This window comes from Phalacrocorax carbo, chromosome 1, assembly GCF_963921805.1.
Source record: "Phalacrocorax carbo chromosome 1, bPhaCar2.1, whole genome shotgun sequence".
NCBI classification, from domain to species: domain Eukaryota; kingdom Metazoa; phylum Chordata; class Aves; order Suliformes; family Phalacrocoracidae; genus Phalacrocorax; species Phalacrocorax carbo.
In genome coordinates, this window is record NC_087513.1 from 187,750,113 (window position 1) to 187,772,026 (window position 21,914).

Consider the following 21,914-nt stretch of genomic DNA (forward strand, 5'->3'; position numbering starts at 1 on the left):
GCTGCTTACTTGTAGATTTACCCTAAAAAGATCAAAGGAAATTATTTAAATAAGACAGCTGCAACACTTAATACCTTTGGAAGTACTTTCTCATTTGTATGTTCAGGCCAAATTCTTCATTTGTAAACTATGTGTGTTTAACTATACACTGTTGTTCCAATTGCTTAGTTGTTTTTAGCTTCTAGCTTAAGCATAGAGTTTTTTTTCTGTTGCATAAGTAAATCCCTCTAAAATTAAACTACACACACACACCATGAACGAAGACTTGGCAAAACAACTATGCTATTTTCTACAGTAAGATACTAGTAAGAGAACTTGCAGGTACTTCCACCCACCCACCCAAAACATGAACACAAAATCGTACATGCATTACAGGATCGTGAGGGTGTTTTTGTTGGTTTTGTTGAGCTTTGGGGTTTTTTTTTAAACTTTACTACCAAAAATGCCCCAAAACAAAACAAACAAGACAAGCATATTTCAACATCAGATGTATGTGTATTTTCAACATTGTTATTAAAAATATATTTTCTCTGTAAGGAGAATCAGCAAGTTTTCACATAAAATTGAAGACACTATGTGAGAGAAGGGGTTGAAGAACAGGAAAAGGATGAAAGGAGGAAGACTAAGATAAAAAGTGTACTGATAACTAAGCCAGAGTAACTACTGAAATCCAGGAGTCTGCACAAAGTTTTGTACCTCTATGTTTTGGTCATAAAGCTAGGATAGTCACGCTATCAGGAGTGCTTCTCCGACTTCTATCCTTGTGTCTGAAGATTGGGGGGGCAGGACGAGAGACAGACAGATGGATGGGGGACACCTCAATAAAAGCTGGGAATCACGTACGCAGGCAGCTCCACTAGATCTCCCAAAGCCCCTGAAAGTAAGAGATCTGCTGAGGAAGATGGAAGGATTTTGAAGATGCAGAACCGAAATTTCATAGAAGCAGGCTGTCTCCACATACACAGAAGTCAGGAATGCTGTTAGAAAAAGCAATTAAATTGTTTAGAAGGGGGAAGAAAAAAAAAAGTGTGTGTGTTTGTAGGATTGGGGCGTTCCCAATCAAGGAAGGAACCTTTCCTCGATTTCAGTGCTCCTTAGTTGACTTATCAAAGACCAAGCCTAATATAAAATATCATGTTCCATTTTTATTGGTTTATGGTTAAGAGTTTATGACAACACCACGCCCAGTTAAATCTCTTTCTGATGCCACCAAAACCAGCTACAAGTGAATTTCTGGCTACTATAACTACTAAGCAGCTCCTTAAATTCTATGTAACATTGTATCTAAAAAGGTACCACCAACCAGCAATCTGACAATTCAGTGATTTGGAGAAAAACATATTTAGGCCTTTCTGTTAAATACTGTACATTGTCTCAGATACCCAAGAACATGACATAAGATTAAACGTTTACCTTGTGCCTTTTGCTCATACAACAAAAGCGCACTCTTGATATTTCTTGGCCAAAACACCTTCCCCATCGATAGCGTTACACACCATTTGCAAACAATCATATTCCACTGCTTTTGTTACTTCCTCATTAATGCAAAGCAACACAGATCCACTATGAAAGCAAGGCTATTGCTTCACTGCCGACTGTGACCCTTTCCCAACCTTATTTCTGTTTAAAATTAGAAATCTGAAGGTGAAAGACACTCAAAGGGTCTCAGCGTTCCACAGTCTAAAGCATTACCTTGTCTGTCCACCAGTGCTACTCTGCCCCATAGCACAGACATCAGAAAGTACATCTCCATATTTCAGTTTTCCCAGTTTAGCTTCTTAGTTTAAACTAGAAATGAGACAGGGTTTGCACTCAGTTGGCACAGTATGAAACAGGGCAGTTTTGATAAGTGTGTCCCGTTCTGTGCAGTCCATGAAGAGAGTAACTTACGCATACAGTAGACAGGACATTTTGCAGCAATACCTTTTTTGACAACTGGTGGTGAATTTGCAGAGCTCTTCTCTCAGAGGTCACAGTTCAGTGCCACTAATACACCGTTCAATACGAATAAACACACTGACAGTTCAATTCTTGCTGCAGATATTAGTAATTTTTCTTTCACTATATTCATTTGGGCAAAAGACAGAATTAGAGATAATCTCACTTCACTGTTAAGAAATCTAAATGCTTCTGTTCTCAAACATCAAAACTCTAAGACCTAAAAGTGTATGTAGCTGTGTTTTGATAATACACTGTTTACTCCCCCCACCCCCCACCAGTTTCAATAATAGTAGTTTCACTTTATTTTTGTCATATGCTTACTCAACACTCTAATATTTACCCTGCAAATGCACTGGAATTTGTAACTCTTGCTCATTCTTAAAACTTACATTTAGAAGTAAACGCCAAGTTTAATATTCTTTTACTCCTGCCTTCTGGTTGCTTTTGTTAAGGAACCCTCTTCCCCCCTAATTCTTAGTGTCAGCAGCCTTTAAAGTGATATGCATATTCTGAAAAAAAGGAGAAAAGAGTCAGCTGAAGTATTTCAAAATATTACTTTAAAGGTATCGGTGTACTTTTGGCTACTATTGCATTATTATTTGGTTCAGTTATAGTCTATGATATTCAGTTAATTCACTCAACTTAATGGAGGCTACTTTGTGGTCATAGACCAAGAAGAATTAAGAGAATAAGCTATACACCTTAATTGCTGTTCTCCCCAAATAACAGTAAGATTTTGAACTGATGTTTAAGACTGCAGTTCTGAAAAACAATCTAATTCTAACCTGGCAATTCTGTGTTAGGGTTGGGTTGGGTTTTTTTTTGTGTGTGTGTGTGTGTGTGTGTGTGTGTGTGTGTGTGTGTGTGTGTGTGTGTGTGGTTTTTTCTTTTAATTAAGTTACTGTAATCCAGCAATAAATTAGCCCCACTTCACCTCAAAGAGGAGCAGTCATTAAAGACTGAGCTTACACACACTCTCCACGTATCACATACCTTCTCCCAGGCAGTTGAATATTTCTAAGACTATTACCAATTTGTGTTAAAAAGTCACAATAAATGCTTTGGATAATTTTCTGAACACAAACAGAGATAACTAGCACTGATTTGGAGTTTTGTTTGTAAATTATGGGTAAGGTCATGCATACAAACTTTGACAAAAAAGGGACTCTTAACTATTTCCTGATCATGTCATCCATTTTCCCAATATAACCGTGGCAAAAGACTGGGAGAATTACAGAATTTGTTTTCAATGTAAAATATTAATAATGAAAGCTAAGCAGATAACTTCTGATTATGAAATATACTGTTACTAAATTTGGAGAATCTATATCATGTGTCCAGCCATCTCTCAAAGGATCATGAACAAACATATTTAGACTAGCTGGAGAACTACTGCATAAGATAAACATAAAATAACAAAGCCAGCTAAAAATAAAAACCAGGAAGTAAAACCATTAAGAAATTCACAAGTATAAAAAAACCCTGGAAATTTGGAAGTGCAGTTATGGTATATCAGCATCAAATTCAGTTTTACATCCTTTTTGTTTTATCTTAGCACTCTAACCACTGCGTATACTAGCTTGACTCACATATCCATTTGCATGAGGTACACTTCCCCCCCACTGCAGTCATGAAAACAAACCAAAGTGAAGGAAGTTATTCGGTACTGCAATATTGATGCTGCTATTGGAGCAATCAGTAGCAACCAAAAAGCAGTGGATTTATGTGGAAGGTAAGAAACTAAAGGTAGTCAGTTCTGACTGGACCAAGTACAGGATGTCAAACAGTTTTTATAGCTTACTAGCTAAGAAAGCAGAACTAAGGGAAGCTAAAATAGCACACAGATGTTATCAATGTATGTTTTAGTAAATTATCAGTATATTTTAGTATCAACACTGGCTTAAAAATAAAACTGAATAAGACTAACTCCTCCCACCTCTTTTCCCAGCTTCTAAAGGAGTGTTTTGTCAGATGTTGATGCATTAACTAGACTGCTATATGAAAATCTTTACAGGGAACTTGTAAAGTGTAACAAGCTCTGGGTCCTAACAGAGTTTGTAAAAGTTGTATTTCAGAAAAGCTTTCCAGATCCCTCTTGATTGCACTGGTATAGCTTGCACACAACTTTTAAAAATCTGTCTTCCCTGCACCTTTGGCATGCACACAGGAAGAAAACTGTGTGAACACTTTCAATCTGTAGCAGCATTCTTTCTGCTTGAAAGGACACATACAAAATTAAGAAAAACGAAGAAGCTATTTTCTAAGTACTACGAAGTAAGTGTTATATTTCATTATAGTGGCCATTAAAAAGCTCCTTTCCCTCCAATTTTATCACAAAAAAAAAATATTAATACTCAGTCTAGTGGATCTACTAAAAAGAAAGTCAGGTCTGTCTTAAAATACAACTTCAGTTTCTATATTAGTATTTTTTAAAAGTTCATATCATCTTTCAGACTTAAAAAACCCAAACAAAACATTTTTTCAAGCTCTCCAATAAACATATCCTTAGGTTATTACACTATTACTTTCAGAAAATTATCCTGTGACTATAGTTCAAGTTTACAAAACCTGAAGTGTATAGAGTCATTGCTAATAAAACAGAAAATGGAACAATCCTCCTCAAAATAACAATACCCATACAATACAAAACAGCTATGAAATGAAAAGTTATTAAGGTAGGGAAATAGATTTTTCCTCTTAAACACATTATATTCTTAAAAAAAAAAAAAGATTAAAATTCAAAACACCAGCTAACTCTTAGTTTTCTGTGCTTTTCATTAATTTCTAGCTTTCTTAAAAAATTTAAGAACAACAAAAAAGTAATTTTTATTAAATTCTCAGAAGACTTGCTCAGTTAAGCCAGGAAGCAGTAAGCAATCACAGGCCTAGTGTAAAATTCTGTGCTCTCCTAAGCTGGCACCCAGTCTTTAACAAGAGAAAGCCATGCAGGTAACGCTGTTTAAATCTCCTAACTCTATGATGTACAGGAAAGCATTTCTTGCCCTCAACAGGATACTTAATACTCAAGTAGTGTTTTGCAGGAACCCTGGTGGTCTGTGCACAGGATCAGTCTCCAAAGTACTGCTAGGAAAGGGGAAAATACACTAGTCAGTGTAAACCAGACTGCTTTCCTAGTTGCTATCTTATCTGAAATTGGTAAAAAATAATAAATCATAGGACAGTAATAAAGCTATATGTATATATAAATTTGGCCTGATATGTAAATACTACTACTTGCACTACACAAATCCACAAATCTTAAATTTTGATTTTGTTACATCTCAGCATTGTATGGAACTATAATGCCTAAAGACAAAAACCAGGCCCACAGCTCAGAATGCAACCCCACTTGTAAAGGGCTAAATTTGCTGCATGTCTGCTTCCAAAGATTTAGGGTCAGAGTGACAATGCTATAAAATAAGGGTCAAAGCACAAAAAGACCAAGGCCACAGAACAAAGAGCTTTTCGTGTCCTGAAAGAAGTTGCTTTTTGTAAGCCTGCCTCCTGGCTCTGCCAGTAAATTTGTCTTTTCCTTGACATCATCCCTACATGACTTCTATAAAATGCCAGACAACTGTGTGACTTAAGAAAGGTGAGGCTGAACTGTTAGAAGAAATCAACTCAAATGTTAAGGGAATCCACTAGTTAACAGCAGAAGAACACCTCCCAGTAATGGCTGTAACTTTTCCAATCCTTAGCTGTATTTCTACAACTTCATCATTTAAATCAGTTGCTTCAGCAGAAGTTTCAAGTGTCCTTAACACCTTTGGGGTGCAGATTTCTAGCCATCATCTACCTAGATTATTGTTTATTCAATGGTAGCTGAGGAAATATGCAGGAGCAGCAACTCAGAAGGCGGTTTTAATTTTTCCCCCACCCCTCTGTGAAATATTCATAGAAGAAATACCATCTAACACATCTAACACACCCTTTCAAAAACGTTTATGGGTTGGTTCCCCACTTCCCCATCAGTCAGACGCACTACTCACAGAACTGAGCTCCTGGTGCTTTCTGAGGCTGACACAGATTGCTAACCAGTGAAGTTTATTTTTCCAGCTAGAAAATGAACTTCACTTAGGATATGCTTTTTCAAAACAACAATAGTTGCGCGAAATTAAAGGAATTTTATTCCCTAAAAAAGGAAAAAAATAAAATAAAAAAATAAAAAAGGATGCTGGGTGCCTGTTATGGCTTTATATTAAGCTAGATTTTCAATATTTCACTAACAAGCTTAAAGTAAAACCATGCTGAATTAACTAGAAGTTAATATATTAAGAAAAAGATTTATAATCCAAAACCTAAAGCACTCTAGTAGTAAAAAAAAATAATCAAAATTGTACTCAGCCCTATCAAACTGTCTAGTAAATATCCACAAACCAAAAAGAAGACATTCATCTCTTAACAATTAACATTTGACTCTTTTTTTTTTTTTTAAAGAAAAGGCTAGTTGACAGTATGTTCTTTGAGCAAATATCAGTATTTCAAGAATACTTCATCATAAACCAAACCTATATGAAAGAATTGGAATTATCACTAAGTTGTGCATTATCTTTTTTTAGCAGGTCTAAAGCATAAGATTTTGAAAATCAGATCTTCCTTACTTCAAGTAATTATTTTCCCCTTCAAAACAGATGGCTTCTACCCTCAAAGTTACTGTATTTAATTTTTTTTTAGTCCTACTAACTTACTTAAAAACTGGAACTGGAGATTCAGACATGTGGAATTAGGTTAAAAAGAAAACGTAAAAAAACCCTTACCTTTCGACTGTGAAGATCTACAATGGTTTTTGAGTTTCAGTGCCAGCAAAGCAGAAGTTTTATGTTTTCAAAATGAAGCAGATTCTTTTGCTTTTACTCTGCATTAAGCTATAATATGTCTCACTCCTATTTTAAACATTAAATTTGGCATTTAAGAACATAATTTAGGTTTTTTTTCTCCTAAAATTTTAATATAATTGAAGAAATAACATTATAGGAAAAGCCTAGTGTAACATATGAAAGGCCTACTCCAATCATCCTACACTTTCTGAAGGAAATGATTACTCCTCATCTCTCAAGAAGCACTGGTACGAGTATACTGATTTTCCTTGTGGTGAATAGCAGCCCACAAGTTAAGGAACTGATGCAAACTGGCAGATTTCCCCTTCTAATTCTGAGTCATATGCGTCATCTTTTTGTCAAAAGCTGGGAAGAAAAAGAGTCTCTCTTCCAGCCTGCCACATGAAACCACCTGCTTAAAGATAGAACAGACCAATATTGCAATATTGGTCTGCACATTGCTGGTACTTACACATTTATGCTCGCTTTATTCAAATAAACAAAATTCTGAAGACAGCCTTAATGTTAACTTAACGAGAGAACTTATCTCTTTGATTTAGGGCCAAAAATTGAGCTGGTAAAAGGGAGAGGGAAAAAAAAAAAAAAAGAAAAAGACCAGAGTCATGTTGGCATGAAAATGCTTATTCTTAAATTGGTAGTGTCTTACCTGCAAAAGACTAAGGATTCAGTTCCTTAAAAGCTTACATGTAAGTTTGGTTTAAGCACTTGAGTATTCCGCTGGATTTGGTATAAATATTCACATTTTCAAAATCAAGAGTTCATGTGTGCGATTAGGACCTCTTTCTCACTGCACATGATTATCACATTCCACAACACCCCCCACCCCACCTCCACCAACAAAACCAAAACTGTCCCCTACACCCCAGAGAATCTAACAACTTCAGTGGGTTAAATTCCACATTCCTTTTTTTTTTTTTCTTTTGAGCATTTTGAAAATTAAGAAGTGAGAAAACAATTTTCTTCTTTTACAGATTCATCAAGGTCAGTCATTGTTGGACTATATACTGTGTGATGACACAACCTCTCTCCCAAAGGCTCCAGCACCGATTAAGGTTGGGCACATCATTGCCAGCAGATTACATATTTTCAAATTGCACTGGACTTGCTGATCAGACCTGCAGAAAACAGGTGTAAATGTTTACTGTAACAATGCATTGTAGTATTGCTATTGATTTGTGGCACTGCCAGAGTGATTTTAAGTATTCTCTTTTAAAAAAAACTTGAAAGGAAGAATAAGGATGTTTATAGTAAGTTGTGCAAAAGCAGGCAAAGAAAATGGTACTTGAAAAACTGGCACAGAGTGTTGGAACGATCATGCCATTTTAATCTTAGATCAGCTTTTTTACACATAAGTACACATAAAATTTAATTATGATATATACATATATAAAATTAGATAGAGAGATAGGTATAAACACACACACTCATGAAATGCCCTTGTGTTGAAATTTGTACTGTGGCACAAGCATTTACATGGTTGGGTGCATATATTTCAATATAATGAGAGAATTTGCATTGCTAAAATAAGAATTCTTGAGTGCTTTTCAAGAACCATGACATCACCATTTGCATTACAGGTTATTATTTACAAGCATTCAGGATGTTCTGTAACTCTGTAATGAACATTGCAACTGTGAAAACGGTAATTTATTATGTAATGCACTGTTATATAAATTGTTTAAATTGTGCACAGTATACACAGATGATCTCTCGTCTTCAGTTAAATGTTAAATACAGCACCTGATTGCTCATCTTCAACCCCCCCCCCTTTTTTTTTTAACATTTGATATATTTTATTTTCCTTCATAAAATTATGGGCACAAAGTACCTGTCTGATGCCTTATCCTGTTTGTGGTGTCATTTTTTTCCCCTCTCTCTCAATGAAATGAGTTAGTTATACCATCTTAACTTGCACAGCTTTGCAGTATTTCATCAGAAGTTTGTAAGAATATATTTTACTCACCATATAGTCCATTTTCTTTGATACTTAGCAGAAGGCATTTAAGTTTCAGTGCAATGTCACCTGACCTTCCAAACGCCAGTATCTTTCAGAAAACGGGTTCAACGTAGCACAAGAGCAAATTAAAAACAAACAAACAAAACCCACCACTAAATAAGTTACACCTTTTTGACAGTGGCAAGAGTGAGTGAGGTAAGACACTGGAAGATGTTTCTTAACTTCTAATTCAGCAAACCATAAGAACTGGCATAACTTCCTCCTGATTGAGTGGAGCACTCAAGGATATGAAAAGCAAGTTAAAGAAATGATTTAGGAGGGTAATCACAAAGACCAGTTTTTGCCTGGGGGAGACCCTGGGAAAATCTCCATAGGCTCCCTCTTTTTCAACACAGGGCCACAGGCACCCATAACTGTTCTGGGGGAAGCTGCTGCTTTGAATTGCCCTCTAGTGTTAGCCTTCATTAATTCCTACCTCAATGACAAATTCTGTTCAGGTTTTTACATAATGGAAAGTGGGTCAGCAACATAAGTTATATTAATCTAAAAACAAACAAAATTTGAACAGCATTTTGAATGATCATTTTCGGGTCAGAAGATTGTGAGGTTGGCAAATTAAGTACTACACACCAAAAATGCAAGAAGAAATCTGTATATCTGGATAGCCCCCCCCAAAAAATCAAGGACAATAAAATTAAGAGATAACTTATGAACATTCTTGTATTTTACATTTCTGTTAGTTTCTCATGCAGTTTCACAAAAATATCAATTTCTGAAACAAACATTCAGTATTCACAGCCAAATTCACTGTAATTACAATGACATAGCTAGGATCAAAACCTTAATGAAAATTGAAGGGTTGCTGGTGTAAAAACAGAACACAGCCTAGCAGTACTAATACCCTGGAAGGAATTATTCTCTCACTGCTAATTCAAGAGTCTCCTAGTTACACTCCAAACCTGGATGCAAAACAGGCACCATGCAAATGAAGATCCAGTTTTTAAACCTGGCAATTCCAGAAAGTGCAAGTGTTTCCGTGTGAGTTTATTTCAAATCATATTTTATCTACTCTTCAATTGATTAGAGAGGTCATGAATTTAGGACTGAAAGTAGTATGGAGAATACATTAGTAACACATAGAAAACACTAGGGATTTCTCCATACATAGCATTAAAAGATGAGCATATGAGCCTTTGTTTAAAAGAATGCTCAAGTCATACAGAACTACAATCCCTAACTAATACTCACTCTGCCTGCGAAGTGAAACATACCATTAGGTAGGTGATAAAACAGATTAAGAAAAACATACATTTGACTGCTGCTTGTATAACGCCTGTGCTTGGCATTAAAAGCATCATTCTCCTTTCACTTGAGAACGTGGAAAAAAATCTTATGGATTTGGGGAGCATGGGGACAGAGTAACCAGTACATAACCATTATTTTTGATAAGGAGTTTTTTTGCCCATGCAAGATACTGACATTACTGCGACAGCATTAGAGAACTCTGTTCTGCAATAGACTTTTGGATATGTATTTTGATTTAGAGATAGACTTTCTTGTAAGAGCCATTACAACATTTCACAACAGATGGAGCATCCTCCTTTTCTAATTCTTGATCTTGACTAAAATACGGACTAGTTTGTAACAGGAGGAAGCAAAGTGTTTTCAGAATTACTGAAGTGATAACACACTTAAGACCACATTATCTACCCATTCCACCAAAAGATGATTTTGCTCCAAAAGAATACAGCAATTCTAAAGCAAATGTTTTGATTTATCAGATGCACTGGAAGTCCTGGCTAAATCTAAAAATTATTTATATTATGCTATATCTATTTTTAAATGAGAAATTATCAGTTAAAGTTGGGAAGATCATAACCATGTTCATAATTAAAATACTCTCAAAATATTTATGTTAGCTTTCATATTAATACTTATACCCATTCCATTCTGTGGGGAGTGTGTTTAAAAAAAACACACCACTCTTCATATCAACTAAGAAGGGGATGGCTAAAATAATGAAAATCTTTAGCCTGAAGGCTTAAAAAAAACAACAAAACCCACAAAACAAAAAACCCATAGAACACACAGGAAGTAAAAAGCAAGCTCTTAAAATTTAGTGGGTTGATGGAAAGATGTAAATATTTTAGAGATATCTGCACATTTCTAAGATTTTTAAGTACTGCACAAATTTAAAAAATAGGTATTGCTGATTTCTTGCTTTGACTAGGTTATCTTAGTAGTATATTTTGCTAAAAAGAACCAATTTTCTCAAAAGATTGCTGTAAAAATTTAGAAAAATAACAGAAATAAACGTGTTATCTGGAAAAAAAAAACAAAAACCCTGCCCCCAAACTTAGGAAAAAAAAAAAGTACTGTGAATATCCATGTATTTAAAATAAATTCAAAATTAACAAAGCTAGAAACAGTGGTTTACTGAAACACACTACTCAGTTAGCAACTGCATCTTCATACATGCACTTTTTCGTGTTAGTGTGTGAATAGCAGTCTAAACCAAGGTGGATTAACGAGCCACCACTACAGTAGTTGAACATTTAAGAACTCTGATTACATTTCTCATTTCCCCACCCTCAGCTTAAATGTATGGGTTTACATTAGGTTTTTATTGAAATAAATAAATAAAATTAAAAATAATAAAAAAGGGGCAATACCTTATTCTTATATATTTGCATTTCAGTGAGAAGAGTAAGCACTCAAATACCCCAATTAGCATGTTTTAACTTTTTTCCTAAAGAATTTGTATATCATTTGTTTTTCTTTCCCTATTGCCTTGCAAGACCATTTTATCAACAGACAAGGAAAAATGAGGTGTAAGTATACCAGTCTTAAATCCTTCCTATATACATGTTTCATTAAGTGCCTAATCTAATAATAAAAGTTAATGTCTATTTAAATCTAATAGTACACAAAACTCCATTTTAAAATAATGTTAGGGCTGGATATAGTTTAAACTAACAAAATCCAGAAAATTCAGTTGTTTTGATTTTCAAAACTTAAAACAGCCATGCCTCAGATATCATAGGGTTTCAAACAATGGCTGATTTTACATGTGTTGTAATAACTAGACATGGGTTGCATTTATAGCTACATATCTCCTTCAGGAAAATTATTTAAATTTCCTTTGAAAAGCAAGAGAAGTCCTTAAAGCAAGCATAGGTGAGTTGACAAAGTAATCTGCAACAGTTCTTTTGGATGAGCAAGAAGCATGCATTGTCAGCTTTCAAGCTATGATTCAGTCAATAAGGTCTGTAGAGCCTCAAGTGTATACCTATAGTACGAATAGTAAAAGTGGCCATGAAAAGTCACACGAGAAGCACTTCAGCAAAGAAGCCTGTACATTTTTCATCTTTTCAGCCTCATTACAATTAGATATTGCAAAACAGTTTATAAAGTCAAGCTTACAATTTGCAATAGCCACACCAACAATTTTTAAGGGGCCAGCACTGCAGCCCTTATTTCAGGCTCAACTTCCAACAAAATAAATGGTAGTTTTGCTAAATAAGAACTGCAATAGCAGAGGCTGAGAAGAAGAAAATAAAACAAACACACCCCATACCTCTCTTGAAAGTTTCACCTACTCTTTGAGTCATGAAACAGGCACACTGACTACCAAATACAAAACAGTTCCAGGAAAAAAAAAATATTTTGGGCCAAATTTGAGCATAAAAATGTTCTAGAACCAACCAACACTGAGAAAGTGGATTCTAATGATAACTGACAACTGCAGCACTCTTGAAAGATATTTGAGCTTGTAAATTAGTAAGACTCAATTAGTGCATTACTGCAAAACTCTTCTCTTTGGACTTCATAAAAATTATTTAGACTTGTCTCAAAGTCCAAAATACTTTAATATCTTTTATTCATTAAAGGAAATAAAGTATGCATCTAATGAGAACATGATTCTGCAAATCCTTATTCATGGTAGTGAGTCATTAGGACTACTTGTATATTTAAAAGTTTGCAGGATTAGGCCCTAAATTTAAAATCCCTTTGATTTACAGTTGTGAACCAGAAACCATATTTTTTTGCTGAATAAGAATCTATGAGAAATACTCTGAACTTGTGTCAGACCAAGGAACACTCCATCAAACTTTCACCTTTTAAATATGTCACAAGGGAGCCTTAGATACCTTCGCCTTGCAATATAATCCTGATTTTCATTAACAAGAATGTAATTGCTTTTGTACAGGGGAAAAGAAAAAGAATGAACAAACTCAAAGAAGTGTTCTGTGAAATCCTTGTATTCCTAAGAGAACTAGAAGAAAAAAGGGGGAAAAAAAACCCCAGAAGTGCAGTACATTCAGAGCAGAGTTTCTAGACAGACTGTGATATATTTATTTGGGAGCATATTAGGCATGTTACCCAAACACATAAAAACACTTTCACTGTGATTTTTAATCACAGAAAGAAAAAGATTAAAAATTAAGGAATTACCTACTCACAAATCACGAACTGCCAAGCTTATATGAAGTTATGTTTCACTTCCTATACTTTCTCTATTCAAAGTTTTGTTTCTCAACTGATAATTTTCCATAGGAGGTCTTAACTACCCTAAAATCATAGTACTATATGAAAAACACATTCAGAACATGTCTGCCTCAAATACTTCTGTAACAGGAGGTGTACTGCTGATAAAAGCCAGCAATTTTTCAGTTACACCAGCCATTGGTTACAACAATGAGGAAATATGACATTTACACCTCACTGGATTTGTTTGGTATAAATTAGCAGTTACTGGAATAATTTAAAATTCTGTTTTTTAAAACTTCTCTTATTTTATGGTACAATTACTTCCTACAAAAAAATGTGCTCTTGAAGACAGACAGATTTGATTAAGGATAAAAACTGGATTCCAGCTGAAAGCTGGAATTACTAAAGTCATGACATGTTCATAAAATTTGTTGTACTATAATATATTTTGCTGAAGATAAAGTCTTACAGTTTTTAATAGTCCATTTAGTATTTAAACAAATTTACTCAATTCAAGAGTAGTTACTATTTTAATTTCAATTGTTTATGTAAATGGTTAGTTAAGATTATTCATATACAAGTAGATAGGTTATGATTACTCTGAATGGATTTCTCAGTTTCAGCCAAATTACTACTTTTAGTGCAGAGCAGGACTTGCAATATGAGTGTAGCACAGTCCATATTAGTTATTCTTAAAAGTTCACTGTTTTACTATATATCTATTTACCGACAAACAGATAAGATAAATAATATTTCTAACTATTCTGGTACAGGTGGAGGGCTCTGAAGACCATTTTTTTCCTGTTTTATGCTTCTTTGCTTGCCAGGTAGCTACTTTATTAATATCTTGAAAACAAATTTTGCACAGTACATTGAAATGCCCTCAGCTAGCTCTCTATTCTATTCTTTAGCACACCCTCCCGACAAAAATAAAGTTATTTAAAAATACGAACACTATATCATCCGTACTTTGTTTCTGGATTAGCAACATTTCAGTTGGAGTAATTCCTAAAACAAGAATATGAGAATAATACTATATGGAGAATTTATATAACTCCAAGGATCAAGGTTGTTGCAAACTCAGCTTTTTATACATATTTTTGGCCACTTCATTTCCTTCTGAACACAGCTTGTGCGAATATTTTTACTTAGTCTTTTATAATTTTACAGGAAGAGTGTAAAGAAGAATTATTTTAACAAATAAAAAAATTGAACAAATGCAGCAAAACTGGCCTATTTTGAATAATGTGTATACTACTATACTTTTTTAAAAGTAAAGAACATATGTAATAAGAGGAATGTTAATATAATATATACCATGCTCATGCTCCATCGACCTTCCAGAGAGAGTTTTTCAATCACAGGAGTAAGCCGTTCTCCAAAATCAGCTCTCTATTGAAAGGTCGAAACCTGCAATAAAAATGTCATGTATTATAACATATTTCCAACACCCACAGTTTCATGGTTGATCCCCAAACATAGATGTAGGTCATCGGCTTGACCCTCGCATTGTCTACGTTACAGGAAATCCTAATTTTTAAAATACTTATTTTTTTTAACCAAACTAACTTGATTAGGAACACCTGTGATATGCCTCTTTATTATCAGAAGCCTCCTGAAACGAATAAGATTAGCATGTTTCTGCTTTCATTCTTCCCACAGCATTTTAAGATGAAAGTAGAAAAAAACACGGGGGGGGGAAGGGTCTTGTTCTCCTCCCCCCCCCCCAATATCTCCCTCCACCCTCTGACAAACAGGTAAGTACAAACTCCTTACAAACTACTTAATTGATGTGTGTTTACTGCTGTCATATTTCCTAAAATATCCTACTGACTGTTAAGTATTTAACTTCTGGTGTTTTCCTTTAAGGAGCTTTAATTTGTTTTGCTCTTCAAAGCAGTACCATTATTGGCTTTATTAAAAAGTAGCCTACAAATATTAGCTACTTCAAAACATATAATGGAAATATTACAGTAATATAATACACTCCGAGAGATGAAATAAATTTAAGACTTAAAATAAAGGCAAGCCATGAGAGTAATTAGGCATGATCAGGTAAGGACAAAGTGTAATTTGATGGAAGTAGTGACTTAGTCAAATATCTACTGCAGGAAACAATGCATTCACACAGCCAGATTCTTAAATTTATTTTGACTTTTTCACTGCAGATACCATGACAAGACACATCCTATGCCCAATAAATGAGTAGCAGATGTCTAGATCTGGTCACCTGTTTACAGATATTTCCAGAAATTTGTTCTTTATTCTTTAAGTGTATTCCAGAAAACATTAAAAGCCCCCTCACAGCTGTAGAACTATAAAAAGCACCCTGCTTTAACAAAAAAACAGGACTTTGTATTTTCATGTATTCCACACATCATCTATTTCACCTTTTTTTAAAAAAAGTTTCTGTTCTTAAACCAGCAACACAAAAACTCTTCTAAAAATTCTCCCCTCCCCATGCTTATACTAAGATTTAACATGCTTAAAGATAATATTGAAAGTGGACTTACATAAAACCATTTAAAATGAAAATACAAGCTTAAGCCCTATTCGATGTGTAATTATCTTTTTCTCAGACCAAATCTTCAAGTGATTTTTAGTTCATGCTAAATAAAATAATTAGCTGCAGCTAGATTCAATGTTGAAAAGTTTATTAATAATCTATTTACTGTGGATACACTCATTGCAGCGTCTGAAAACAAACTAAATAGTCACGGGGTGGGGGGGGTCCTATTTCTAACAGTGGTTTCCTTTAGACATTAATAACGATCACTGAAAGTCACTGCTATTTTTCAGTTTTGAGCAATACAACAATAACGCCTTCAGTTTTAGAAGACATCTTGGGAAAGTTTTAACAAAATAAAAGATAAATGTACATAATTTACGTTTTCTACTGATGTGTGTATGTGGTAATAAATATATGTGTGTGTGTCTGAGGTCACCCTTATACCCTAGCAACTGTTCACTACCGAGATATGGAAAAGTGTTTAGAGTTATAAAAAGTTATAAAACTTAGTATTCTCTGTAAAGAGAACCTTTTTTTTTAATGATACACTAAAATATTATTAGATGCAAATATTAAAGTAAAAAATTGCCAAACTTTGAGTGTTAGCTGCACCAAAGCTCAAGTTCTGCCACCCTCTAATATTCATGCAAGCCTGCTGGAGTTCTCACACAACAGCATACGAAGCTAAGATCAAAACTATTCCTCAACTGTGATACTATCAACTGTCCAGTGAATTGATACAGCCCAAAGTTTCTTTATTAGAATTGGAATGTTTCAAAAACTTACAATAAAGGGTTAAAAAAAATAATCAGTACAGACATTGCCTTACACCCTATTAAACATGACAGAAATTTTTAGACCCAGCTCGTCCTAACCATTTCTGAAATTGTCCAATATTCTAAGATATTTTTAATAAAGAGATTCCTTTTGAAACCTAAGTTATCTAGCTTGCTATGTATTAACACATCAGTTACCTAAGAATTCTGTGTAACTCCTGCCAATAATGCAGAAAACAAAAATGAAATTGCAAAGCAACATTTTCACTGAGTAAAAGAAGTTACTGCAAATCTGTAGCTACACATCTCTGCTCTGTTTGATGGCCCCTTCGTATTTATGGGGCATATAATTTTTTTTCTATCTTTAAAATACATTACTAGTTCTATTAAAAAAAATAAATATGGCTGTGAGAAGTCACAGAGGATTATGTTCAAGAGTAATTTGGGCAGCCTGTTCAAACAAGATTTTCCAAGTGTTACTGATAATAGAAAAGATCATAATTTTTGAGATAGAGTTCCAGTGTTAGATGTTAAGTGTTTAGAATTTGTAATAATGCATGTATGTAAAAAAAAAATCTGTGACGAACACTTATTAATGTACATAAGTTATTTTTAGTTTTAAAAACTTTATCATAAAAATATTATTCTGTTTGTACACAAAAGCCTACAATTTCATTCCCCATTTCTTTCACAGACAGTCAAAACTAGCCCAAGATGCGCTCTACCTTTGACAGTTTGTAATGAATGTAAATTACTGGAATGACTTGCAATGGGCCTTGGGTGTGGGTGGATGACTATCTACAACACAGAATACCTGCAGCATATTCATAGAATATAGTGATAAACTTCTCAGTTCTCCCTTATATATTGAGTATTCAGTTAATTGCTTCCCAATGCAAGTAACAAAAAACAGTAAGGCCCTATAAAAGAAATGCTAACTGTTACGTGGCTATTTTTATGTAAAGAAAGGTCATGTGCTTGTACACATGTAAAAGTTTTACAGAAAAGCATTGATACACCTGCTAGGTTGGCTTTTGGCACCCAAGATGGATGAGATGTGCACCTTCCCTACAGTGTTCGCAGGCAGGGTGTACACAGACAGGTAGGGTGTGTGCAGTTCCAGTTGTACTTCACTACAGAATCTGACGTATTAGTCATAAGGATAATTAAGGAAATAAGGACTACAATTTAACAGCAAAATTTCCTTCCATGACATTACATCTTGGATGAAACAGTAAGAAGTTCAGAATTCCAGAAGCTAAGCAAAAAAACCCCAAACAACCAACCAAAGAAAAAGAACCCCATGGTACCTTGTTATCGTATATATAGTCTGCCTTTAAAATGTTACTGCACTAAGCTTGCTATGCAATACTACCCTAACACATTAAAAAGTCACATAGTTATATAATCACACTTTCAAGTTACTGTTATTTCTGAAAATTAAAAAAAAAAATATCTCAGAGTTACTCCAAGCTTCAGCAGATTTATATCTATAAAATTAAAGGTTACCTCTTGGAAACTTGCAGTACAACTTATCAGGCTTTAAAAATAATAATAATTAAAAAAAAGACAACTGAAGCTTATTTGGATATTTTTCCTTCGAATCAAGATAAAAGGATTAGATTGAAAAGAAACAAATTAAAAAAAAAACACACACATGGTATAGCTAAGCAATATTCTATTAAGCACAGAACTTTAACTTTCACTTATCAATATAATATAAATATGTATGTTTAGATCTTTCAGTTCATTTGATATTTCCTCTGAATGTAACTTTTTCAGGGCCAAGTAATCCCAGTTAATGTTTGACATTTTAACTAAGGTGAAAAATGCAAGCAGTTCTACAAGGATCTATTTAAGCTACATCATTTTTTCCCCAAATATCTCAAAATAAGGAGTACATCAAGTACAAGAAAGGAAAACCTACTTAGCATACACTATATATTGATACTAGATTGCTTACTGCTTTCATTTTAGCCACACCCACCTTTATGTAATAGTAAAATATGGGAATGGTGCAGCTGAGAAATAAAAGCTGAAAAAAACAGTTGTTTTATTAGGCAAATGTGTGCTAAGCGCAGATCTTCATTAAAATGAAAAATAGGTAAAAATTGCACGCTATTGAACATGACTGTTGAACAGTGGGCAAAAAATGCATACGCACCTGTACAATACTAAGTTATAGAATTTTATTTACTAAACTAGCTATGACTCAGGACAGTTATTTCCTTGAAAGTGAAAGTCAGTGTCTGTGAGTGCACTTCCACTGTTGAATAGTGTAAATCTCTTCAAATCCTGATATTTCAAAGTATACACAGCTACAATGAAACAGCTCTGTGCACATTCCCATACTAACTGTTAAAAACGTTTCTGAAAACAGTCTGAAAGTAATGATGCAAATCTAGAGAAGTAAGTGCTAAATTTCAATAGGATCTTACTAGGATCGCAATTTCAGAGATTAAACTGAATTTTCTAGCTATCAGGGCAAAAAGGTATAAATTCCGGAGACAAATGAAGCAGCTATTCCCAGGAAAAAAAGGACTGAAAAAGTGTAATTTGTGTACTGGATTAAAAGAACCCAGGGAAACTAAGGATTCGAGGCAGAAAAACCTCCTTGAACTATTGTATTTCTGTGTTACACAGAAAATACCTTGAATCACAATCCAGTTGCCATGCTGGAAACGCTAAGTTTTGCATTTCACTTTAAGACTACACGCTCTCAGCCATGTACACAGAAATCTTTTGTACAGCACTTCTGCACCCCAACTCTTCCCTATGTCCCTCCTACGTTCTTCGGTTAACTCGTTATTTTCGGTGACGAGGGTGCTAAGCGCACAGGCGGCCGGTTTTGGCTTTGAACGCCGCGGAGGGATGTGCGGGGGGGGTGGGGGTGCGGGGGGGTGGGGGGGGGGTGGGGGGAGAGGAGCGGGGAAGGACTGTGACCCGGTCCAACCTCCCAGCCCCAGCACCGCGGCCAGCCAGGGGGGGCAGCAGCCGGTCCAGTCTGTGCTGAACGGGCGCCTTAACGGGGGGCCCGATGCTGCCGCCTTCGCTGCGCATCCTGCGCGCCCGCCAGCTCGACGGCAGCCCCGATCGCTCGGCATCGGGGGAAAACAGCCGTACGCCTTCCTGCCGCCGGGAACAAAAAAAATATATATATAAAAAAAAAAAAGGGGGGGGGGGGTAAGGTCGGGCGGTCGAAAGTGAAGCGGGAAGTAGGAAGAGGAATAAAAAGTAACGCTAGAAATTGTAGCTGGGAATGAGCCCGCTGGCCTGCCAGCGCCCGAGCTCCCCGCGCTGCTTTCGCAGGGTGTTATCCCGGCCGCCGCTCCCGCCCAGCGCGGAGCCGCCGCGGCGGAGGGATGCCGCCCGCCGGAGCGCCCGCCTGCCCGAGCGCCGCTCCGAAAGGCGAGCGCCCACGCCGAGCCCAGCCCCGAGAGGGTTAAACGGCGTCGTGGAGGAAAAGGCACCGTGTCACATATTATGCGTGTGCGGCCCCGGGGGGGGGAGGAATCGCTCGGCGGATAGACTGCGAGAGCGATTTCGGCGCCTATCGCAATAAGCACGATCGCGCTTATACAGCTACCGGAGCCCGAGAGCTCCTGGCCACCGAGAAATGACATAGAAACAGCCACCAAAAAATAGCTAAGCCAATGACAAATAGCGACCCGGGTGACAGAGACAGAGAATTTTGTAGGCGGAGAAGAGGAGGTGAATGGCCAGCTCTGATCACAGCATTAGGCTAGGCTAGGCTATCTATGGGGAGGGTATTTACTCGGTTTTGGGGTGTGTGGGAGGAGAGGAAAAACACCTACAAATAGCTGGCGCGATTCAAATGGCCTCGGATTATGTTCCCCCCCCTCTAGTTCAGGAAGGAAACTCGCGTTTTAACGCTGGGGGGGGGGGGGGGGGGGGAAGGGAGGGGGGCAGAAAAAAAATAGCCCTGTGCAAAAGGCGATGAACGGCACTTTTGGTCCTTCGTTAATACCCAAAGGGACAGAGATGATAAATGTGATAGCATGTGGCAGCATAACCGTCACCCAGGTTTCTGCTAAAGGCGGCTCCGATATCGTGACACGGGAAATTAAGCGCTTAAGTGGGAGGTGGAGAAAGCGCTTCAACAGAGAAGTTAATCTGCTAACATGGAAAGGAAACAAGCGGAGAAAAAAAAACAAAGGTTGTCCTCTTATTTGGGGTGGGGGGGGAAGAGAGAAGGGAGGGGGAAGAAAAAAAGCGAAGGGGCATTAATCCGGGTTACGAAAACACGGGGAGAGAGGAAGGAGGGGGCGGGGGGCGAGGAAGGGAGATGTGCATGTAAGTGGGGAAGTCATCCTGGCCGCTGCTGCCGCGGAGCCGGGAAGCAGGAGCCGCCGTGTCCCGAGCGCTGCCCCGAAATTTCCACGGCGGAGAGGCGGGGGGGAAGGCGGGAGGGAGGGATCCGCGGGGCGGTGGGGGTGGTGAGGAGTGTGTGTGGGGGGATCAGGGGAAAGCCTGTCATGTCATGTCACGGGAGAGCGGGGCGCACACCGGGGCCGCGGCGCGACCCTCCGCTCCGGCTGTCCCGCGCCTCCCGCCCGCCCCGCGCTCCCCCCGCCCGCCTCCGCGCCGCTCTCCCCCGGGGCGGGCCGCCGTGCTCCCGGGATCCCCGCCCGGGCGAGATGCTGCCCGCCGCCGCCACCCCGGGGAAGCGGGGTTACCTGCCGGCGGAGGCAGCCGCTCCCACCCTCTGAGGCTGAGGGAAGCGAGTGACAGATCCGCCCAAGAGCCAGCAGCGAGACCTGCCGCCGCCTCCGGGAGCCTCCCGCCCGCTCCTCGCCGGGCTCCTGAGGCGACTTTTCCCAGCGGGGGGGGGGGGGGGGGGCGGCGACGTGGTACAGGTTGCTCCCGTTTAACCGAAAACGGGCTTCCCCCACCCGCCCCCCCAGTTCCCTCTGCCCCAGCCGCGCCCGGTCCCTCCGGCTCTTACCGCCTATGCCGGTGGCGGCACCCGCTCCGAAGCACGGCGGTGGTAGCGGCGGCGAGGCGGCGGGGGGGGGGTGAGGGGGGAGAGGAGGAGCGGAGGGGGAGGGAGGTGACTTTTGGCGGCGGACCGGCGGGGCGGCGGGCGGCCCCGCTGAGCCGCGGCTCCCCCGCGGCAGCGATGCGATCGGGCATCACTCGAAAATGGCGCCGAAAGAGCAGGGCTCTTCATTCAAATTCGTTAGAGCCAGCCCCGCCGCCCTGGGGCATGCCGGGAAGGGAGGGGGGGGCGGGAGGGCTGAGGCAGCGCTACGGACACGGCGCTCGCTGTCAATGCCGCCCCTCCCCCCCACCCCGCTCGCAGGCAGCGCGCGCTCCACGCCCTCCCCGCTAGCGCGCGCTCCCGCGCTACCAACCCAACCGCCACTAATGGGGGGGGGGAG

The 21,914-nt window shown here is 38.1% G+C and overlaps 1 long non-coding RNA gene across 1 annotated transcript; it reads right to left on the reverse strand.

Moving 5' to 3' along the window:
• Positions 1-2,351: 2,351 nt before the first annotated feature.
• On the reverse strand, positions 2,352-21,715 carry LOC135311521 (uncharacterized). The gene is made up of 3 exons (XR_010371152.1): positions 21,479-21,715; positions 14,545-14,637; positions 2,352-2,450 (listed from the first exon to the last, which is right to left on the reverse strand). It is a non-coding gene; the product is annotated as an uncharacterized LOC135311521 (long non-coding RNA).
• Positions 21,716-21,914: the final 199 nt, after the last annotated feature.